At 38.0% G+C, this 9,019-nt stretch overlaps 1 protein-coding gene across 5 annotated transcripts in view; it reads right to left on the reverse strand.

The window, feature by feature from the left end:
• DAB1 (DAB1, reelin adaptor protein) overlaps positions 1-9,019 on the reverse strand; it is a 375,105-nt gene that overhangs the window by 205,355 nt on the left and 160,731 nt on the right. The gene's annotated exons all lie outside the window — the stretch shown is intronic.

A 9,019-nucleotide genomic window follows, 5' to 3' on the forward strand; every position in this document is an offset into this window, starting at 1 on the left:
CAGAGACTGCTTTAACCATTTGTTTTGTTTTCAATATTGGATATGTGTATAAAAAAAGGAAAAATTTTCCCTAAAGATTACAACTACCACCCCTTCAGAACAAAATAAAACAGCTGCTCCAGATGTTAAGTGAATTAAATGACAACAAAGTTATCAAGTGTACTTATCGGATCTTCAAAAGAATGTCATTTGATAAGGAAATAGAATCATTAAAATTGAATGATTATATAGAAATGAACAAACATCATTTCCAATATTCTAATTTGGATTTGCAGCTAACAAATTCAACCATGCTATTTCTCTTTTCTAAATAAAGCAATTTTCAGAGGCACCATAATATTCTCACACAGAGCATGAGCTTTAGAACATGAGCTTTTAAGTCAGACAGAGCCAAGTTCAAGACACAACTCCGCAAATTATTAACTGGTTATCTTGTCAAAGTTACTTAACTTCTCTAAATTCCAGTTTCCTCCTTTGTAAAATGGGGATAATAAAAGTGTTATGGGATTTAAAAAATGTATGTTATGGAAATTTGTGAAGAATTAATTGAGATGATGAATAAAGGGGCTTAGAAAAATGCTTGTCATATATCAAAGATGAATTGATACTTATTAGTATTATTCTTAGTTGCCATATTAGGTATTATCATTACTTCACACACATAACAGACACATGTGAGACCCTGCTGCTATTTTCAACTGACCATCAATTAAGAGTTCTTGATTGCTACAACTAAAGGTAGAATTAAGACTTCTACAAAGACAAGCCGACACAATAACATAAAAAATATTAGAAAACATTTTCTTTCCCCAAATTAAGGTTAGTATAGGTATCTTCAAAATATTTGAACTGAGTACAATGGACATCTTCTTTGACTCTCCAAGACAGAGTTGGGCATCTCATCTTCTGGACACCCACAGTCCGTGCTTCTATGTTCTTAATACATATATAACCATACTGTGTTGTCATTTACTGTTTTCTCTATTGCTACTTGTCTGCTCCTTCAACTCAGTTGTGAGCTCAAGGAGAGAAGAGATGGTCTCTTTCATGTCTGTATCCCCTATATCAAGTGCAGTGCCTGCCGGACCCTGGGTGCTCGATGAATATTTAATGAATGACTAAAAATTAGAAAGAGAAATAAAACAAGCACTTACTGATTACCTGCTGTGTGCCAGGCACAGAGCTAGGTGCTTTACATATATCACCTGATTCATTCCCCATAATAACAATATGAAGTAGGCACAATTATTAACCATGGATTAAAGATGGAGAAACCAAGACTCAGATAAGTACCTTTAGAGTGTGAACTAGAAAACGATGACACCAGCTTTCAAATTGTCTTTGTTCTAATTCTAAAACCCTTATTCTCTCTACTAATCTATATCACCCACCTTACAGAATGAACTCTATTTGCACCCTTGGTGGCCACTGCCACCCATGCCCCATCAGGACATGTAATTCGTGGACTGGCCTATACCTAGGTTTTGATTTAACACACAAGACCAATAATGAGACTGTTTAGGTGTCTGATGAGCCCACAGGCTAAAAATCAATTATCACTATCACACCAACACAGCTGATACACTTTTCAAAGACAGTGTATAAGCTGCCTTTTTTTGTCTACAAATCTCATCAAAATGGGCATAAAAGACAATAATATAAGGATGAGGATTTCTTCATTAGTTTTATTAACATTATTTTACTCATTCATTCATTCATTCATTCAGTCAGTCAGTCATTTATCCAACAACTATTTATTACATACCTGCTACCTGCCAAGTATAATGTGAGGCAATGGGGATACAACGGTGAACAAAACAGATGGTCCCCTTCATGAAACTTACATTTTTAATATACTGTTTGAGCTCTAACAAATTAAATGTACCTTAGAGATGATCTAAACATGCTCTTCTAGTTTAAGGGAGGAATCTGAGACCCAGAAGTCAAATACCTAGGAAACGGCAGTTTCTCTGTCATTCCCAACTGAAGTCTCTTTCCAATACACCAGATGGCGCCCATCTGATGAGCAACATGTGAGCTGACATTTATTAGGCACCATGAAATCAGGGACATTTCAAAAGGCTTGGCATTCAGGGAATGGAGATTTTTTTTAGTCCTCAATCCCATTGTCAGCAGCTCCACCAGAAGCAGTGGAAGCTAATTTGACAGTGTAGTGCAATTTCTATGGAAAGACAGCAGGAGCCATATAAATTTTTTAGAAAGGAACTGTCATTAGCATGGAGGTCCAGTAAAATGGTCAGCAGGCAGCCACAGCTTCTGAGGAACTTCAGTTGCCTTCCTTTGTCTCCTTGAAGGTTTTCATTGCACGATATGTTACTAGAATTGCGTGGGCTGTCTTCAGAAAGGGGGACTATTTTAAAAATAGAGCTGAGTAGGAAAAACAAAAAAGACACTGGAACCCACTCCTGAGACTAAAAGGGAACACCAAGAGCCAACACGCAAAGCTGGGATCCCGCTGAGTTATCCTTTTCCTTCTGTACACTGCCTTTTATCTGCCTTTCTCCAGAAGCTCTGCCCACTCAGGAAGGATTCACCCATCTTGGCAACACAGCTTCAAGTTTCTGCTCCTATTCTTAACAAACTTATTTTAAACGTGCTGCTGTCAGGTGAGTGGCAAGACCTCCTCCACAGACTAAAAAAAGAGAAACTACATACTTAAATGTGAGTAGGGAAATAGGGAGCTGGGAAGCTGATTCATAAGCTTTGAGAGAGCTGTCAGATACAGTAAATATCAGACTTGCACTGCCAGCCACTGAAATGGGGCGATTTAGGAAAAAGGTCCTAAATTCTGGCCCACAGAAGGTGCCTGATATACATTAGCATTTTTCTTCCTGGAGTTTATGGTTTGGATGGTGGTATGCCACCTCATTTCAGCATCATAACATCCATGCCAGGTAGATGAGTTATTATTATCTGTGTTTTACAAATCAGAAAGCTTCAAGTAATTTGCTCGATGTCCCTCATTAAATAAGAGCAGAGCCAAAGCTCCAACCTAAACCTTAGTCCCTAGTTCTGTTTTTCATCCAAAACCCTCAAAAAACAATTGCCCAGTGTGTGGTTGAATCACATCTGTTGCATCCACCGTAGTAAGCATAATTTAATGGCTTGCATTTTAATCCCCTTAATACTAAACTCACAGCATAATGTAGACTCATCACAATGCTGGCATCCCACCTTGCCGCAGTGCATAGCTCAGAATTTATGGCCCACTTCATTAGAATACACACAGAGCCTATTAGCAACATCTGTCTAAATAGAAGCCAGCATGTCCCCTTATCTCCTCTCCTACATTACTCTTAAGATGATTAACTCATACTTCGGAGCAGTGCCCTGGTATCTAGGTTGACATCCTGAGTTCAATGATACATGGCTCTGGACGTTGAGAGATCATCCAGAATTTTACAGTAAAGAAGAAAACAGAGTTGAACTGGAGAGCTAAAGGATTTTACAAAGCTCTTTAATTCTCATTTGGTCTGGGGAATTTAGTTTGTCTGTCATTCATCCACTCACCCATTTGCATAGCAATTTATTCATTTATGTGGGAATCCATTCATTCAATGTGTCACTTTCACTTCCCCTTTTATCAGAAATGGGGCATTCGAAGGTGACTAAGTGCAGCTCTTGTTCTCAAGGAGCTCACAGTAGAGTACAAGAGACATGTAAATAGGTCATTACAGCAGGTCATGAAAAGTGCTAGAAGAGAGTTATAGGAGCGTGGAGAGGAAGGGGCCAGCTTTTAGCAGACGTTTAACTAGGACCTTAAAGGATAAACACAAAGAATGTGGGTATAAAGGAAGGGGTGTGAGGTAGGGGATGCATTCCAGGCAAAGGGCTAGAAGAATGTAACTACAAGGCATGACTAAAAAATGGTGAGTTCGATATAGCAACAGCACACATGAGACATGCGACAGGAATGGCACAAGAGGAACAAATCACATATGGCCTTTTTATATCTTGCTAAAGAGTTTATCTTTTCTCCTCAAGGGCGCAGGAAGTCAAGAACTGTTTTGCATCTAGAATGGGAATTGTGATATTTGAGAGTAGAATATATCATTTCGTTCTCAGGGTGGAGGGAGTCAAACTGGAGGGGTATAGAGCTGGTAAGAGACTGATGTCATTGACCCTGCCAGGCTCTTAAGTCCCTCTAGAGAACACACAGGAGCTAGATTCCCAGAGCTGCCCTGTGAATCTAGTATTCCCATGCCAGGACTCTGCCATGATGGAAATATTCTGTGCTAATAGATAGCCACTGGGTACGTGTAATTTTTGAGCATATGAAATGTGGTTGGCACAACTGAGGAAATGATTTTTTAATTTAAATGAATTTAAATTAATTAAAATGTAAATTTGGCACATGTGGCAAGTGGTGACTGCTACTGGAGAGCACAGTGTTAGAATTTCTTTAGACGCTTCCATCTTTATTTTCTCCTCTCAAGCGCTCCAGCTTCCAAATCTTTGGGGGGCCTTTCTGACACTCTATTTACTATCACTTACTGCATTTGAATTCTTGGAGGGCAGGGACTGTGTTTTTTCTATGTGAGTTTACCCAAAGTGCTCAGCATGGGATCTGACACCAAGTACTTTGGTGAGCTGAAGCAGGCACCGTCCAGATGAAACGCACCCTTCCATGTGGGCAATTCATCTTCTCCTAAGGAACCCTTACAATTAAAACACAAACCACTTCCGAGGTTTTTTTTAATAGCCCGGAGGTGAGCCAGATAGAAAAATAAATTACCCCTGTTACCTTTATCATTCATCCAAAATAATATCTTTATTTCTTTTCACTATCGTAGCTCTGTACAAAGAAATAGGCAGATTTTCTTTCTCTCTCAGAACGTCACTACCATTTCCTACTGCTAACCAGCTAAGCAAAGACAGTAATTATAAAGCTTCTAATATCCCTGCCTATAAGAAATGCTCTAAGAAAAAAAGGAGAGCCCAAATAACTAGCATTTAATAACATTTCCTGGTTTATGAAACATTTGCTTATGCACTGATGGGTTTGATCCCAACAGTAGCCTTTTAAGTTTCAAACCGTCACTCCCATTTTACAGAAGAGGAAGTTAAGGTTCAGAGAGATTATCCAAATTGGTCAAAGATACAAGGCTTCTAAGAGGTGGAGTTAGATTTGAAAACCAGATTTATCTAAAAAGCCACTTACTATGCGTAAGGAAAATAATTTGGGCCAATGTACAATGAATTATATGCAGATATTGAAGAATAAATTAGATTACAACAACATAAGAAAGTTAAAGAAGAGGAAGACATTTTTGGCAAAGTATGACTTTTGCCTGTTCTGTTTTCCCTGCCTGGAGAACTACCTCTTCTTTTGTTCTTTTTATTTATTTCACCCTGAAGATTATTTCACCCTGAAAGAAACCAGATCAATTAATTAGGTTCCTGTTCAGAAAAAATAAAAACATTCCACTTCACTACTAAATTCTCTGCCTTCTGATTTTCAAAGACTTTTACTGTCTGTCAGGTCATTTGTCAGCTAATTAATTTATCCATCCAACCAACCAACAAACTTTTAAGAAGTCCCTCTTGCAAGCTATTCCCTCCGCTGGGAGTTCATAGATGAGAAAGGAAACAGCCTTTATTCTCTAGAAGCTTCCTCGTCTCTTGACCCTGATTATTTTGAATTGAACCATTACTCATTTTTAGATCTCATTTGTCTATGGCACACTGCTCCCCACCTAGCCACAATGAGCTTAGATATAATTTCTTGACACATACTGATGACAAACATTTATTAACTGGCGATAGGAAAAAAGTGGGAAACAATATACTACTATTTGCTGAATATTTCTTAAATCATTATACTGTAATAAGAACTGGGGCAGGGAAAAGGAAGTAGGACAAAATAAATACAAGGAAAAGCCACTTCCCAAAGAGGGTGGGAATCTGGATTAGGGAGACTAGATGCTAAAAAATAAATAAATTGAAATTTAATAAACTAATAATACACTCAAAAAGCCAAGTTAGAATTTTATACAATGATTGTATTGCACATATCTATTGCTCATCTACAATGTGCCATACTTTTCTAGGTACTTAGGAAAAAACAGCTAGTCTTAAACAGTTTTCACATATCATCTGACTAAATACGCCAATTCTAAAATGTCAGCATTATTAATCCTACATTATATATGAGGAAAATCAAGGCTTAGAAAAAGTTAGCTTACCTAAAGTTACAAATAATTGGAGAAACCAAAACTCAAACTCAGGTCTTTCAATTGCATGACCACTCTTGCTTCTATTATACAATGTTGTCCCATTTTTATGGTTAACAAATGAAAGGCAAAAATGATGAACATGGGCTGGAATGCGCTGAGGAGGATAGCCTTGGAAAATGAAGGATGCATTCGATACCACTAAGAAAATGAAAGTTTTAGTCATTAAATTGAGCTTACTATTGCAGATTCAACTTACATAATTAAACCACAAGGACCACTCTTACTATCAATGCTTGGTTAATTATATCAACCTTCCGTCTGGGATTTACCTCTGTTCTGGGAAGGACCCTGTTTAAGATAAATACAGACCTTTCCCCTTCTTGCATTCCTTGGTAGGATTTTTCTAGCTCTGCAGATAGGTATATGAAATAATGGCCAACAGTTAAATTTGCATGTATCTGTACTATACATGTAACCACTAGCAGGGTGGATATGCTAAGAAAGAAAACTGAGAGTAGGATGCAGAAATCTGGTAGAGATTATATCATTCATTGTTGCATCTCCAGCACTTAGCAAGGTACCCAGCACAGATTAGGTGCTCAATAAATGTGTACTGCATTATTGAATTAAACTGATTATTTTTCTTGTCAGCTATGAATCAACACATCTCTGCTACATGACAGCCAAAAAAGGATACACAAATATTCGGTATCATTGGGGGAAGGGAGAAGAGCAGGGATAAAGAACTGAGAAATATATTTTTCTATAGTTATGACCTTTGTCAGTCTGCCCCTTGCTTCTCTAGTCCCTTTCTAATCAAGACATATGACCTCTGTATGAAACTTCCAGGTTCAAGCCTATCAAATCTAAAGTCTATCAACCACAGGAGAAAATAGATCATCAGCCTCATCAGCAAATAGGACCTAGAAATGGTCATGTTGCCATGGATCTAACATCTGTTGGGCTTAGAATGGAGTCTGGACATCTAGATAAAAACTGAGTTACTATTCCTCTGTGGACTTGGCCAGTATATAGGACTATACTGCCAACTTGGTTTGCTATATTGTTCCTTATCTAGAATGGGAATGCCGCCCATTTATACAGTGTCTGAGTCTAGCCCTTGCCAGATCCTATTCTGGGAATTAAGACCCTACTCCCCTTAATATAAGCTCTTGGCTGGGTTCTGCTCCAGAAAGGATGCCAGGGGACTTGCTCCTCTCACCTAAGGAGTTTCAAACACCAATTGCTTATACCTTCTGCAGCTAGGCCTCAAAGACCGTATTAGGCCCCTTACATTCCAATCTGATACAGCTGAAGGAAAGCCCAGGTTACCAGGAGCTCTATGGATTCTGCTAGTTCATACCTTCAGTGACTGTCAAGTCATTTCCCCTAATTCTTATATTTCTCAATCTCACATTAAAATCTTAGAATATCTCATGAAAGAACCTGCTTGAGTTATAACAACCACGCAGTCTTAGGTTTGAGGGAGCTAGTCTATCTTTTTCTAGGTACCATGTATGAAAAGATATCATAAGTAAATGGTTGTAAATGTATGGCAAAATAGTATTTTACAAACCCAACTCCAAGGTCCTAGAAAAAAAAGCAACCTTCAACTTACCCTGAACTTTTTCTAAGAGTTAAAAGCATCTTTACAGTTTTTTTCCCCCTCTTCAGGGATTCAGAGCGTCTTGGTGACAAAAGCATTTTCAGGTGCTTCTCTTCTGCCTTAATCTTCTAATTCTGGGCAAAGGAGTCATAAAAGACTTTCCTTAGGCAAAAGCATAAAGAGACAGACTCCACTGGAGTATAAAAGGTTGCCACGGGTCCTTTCCTGGCGAAGGGGGTGGGGCGTGGGGTAGATATATATCAAGGGCTACAGGAGGTAGGAGCTGTTCAGAACCTACAGACCCTTACAATTTCTTTATTCTCACTTCTCAAGAAAAAAAAAAAAAAAAAAAAAGAGGAAGAAAGAAAACAAACAATCGACAGACTCATAACTCTTTGAGTCTGTATATAACCCCTTGCAGGCTGCTTTACAACTTTGAGATATTAGTCTACGTAATTTCTTTTTTTCCAACCCACTTAAAATTTTTTAAGTCACTATTAAGAATTCTAATATTAGCCAGAAAATACTAAAGGTCATAATCTACTGACCATTCTTAAAGCAACTTTTAAACCTCCTTTTCATTTGTAAAAGCGCAAAAATTCTCACTAAGCATTTCAAAACACATTTAAATAGAACTATGTTTTTAGATAGTCTCCACTTGTCGTTCCCCAGAGTCATAATTCTAAACATCATAGAGCAACTGGGAAAAATTCAAGACGGGCAATTTCAGATCAGTATCCTTTGGTAATTGTTTTCTGGCAGCACAATGGATGTATTTAGTAGATACTCGATAAACACTTGTTAAATTGACTTATGGTTTATTACTAGCTGCTAGAGAGTCCTAAAGTAGGGGTCATGAGGTTCCCTCTGACTGGGTTACTCTGGTTTATGTGGGAGCTATCACACTTGTTAACAGCACTAATTATCCACCAGCCAAATGGAAAAGATATGATTGGTCAGCCATGATAGATCAATACTTACATGTTTATTATTATTTTTATTTAAATCATTCTTAAGGGCTGTCTTACTTGGTATAATTATGAGTGGTCCCTGAAATCACAGTGAATAAATATAACAGTTGAGATGCACTAAGAAAAAAATCTATAGAGGATTAGTGCCTAATGGTGCATCTCTCCCACACGTTCTTACATGTATGGACCTACACAGTAGCTTTCCCAGTACTTTCTGCCCCCGACTCTGTGTTTTTTTTTTTTTT

Source organism: Pteropus alecto, unplaced genomic scaffold, assembly GCF_000325575.1.
Source record: "Pteropus alecto unplaced genomic scaffold, ASM32557v1 scaffold25, whole genome shotgun sequence".
Taxonomy (NCBI): Eukaryota; Metazoa; Chordata; class Mammalia; order Chiroptera; family Pteropodidae; genus Pteropus; species Pteropus alecto.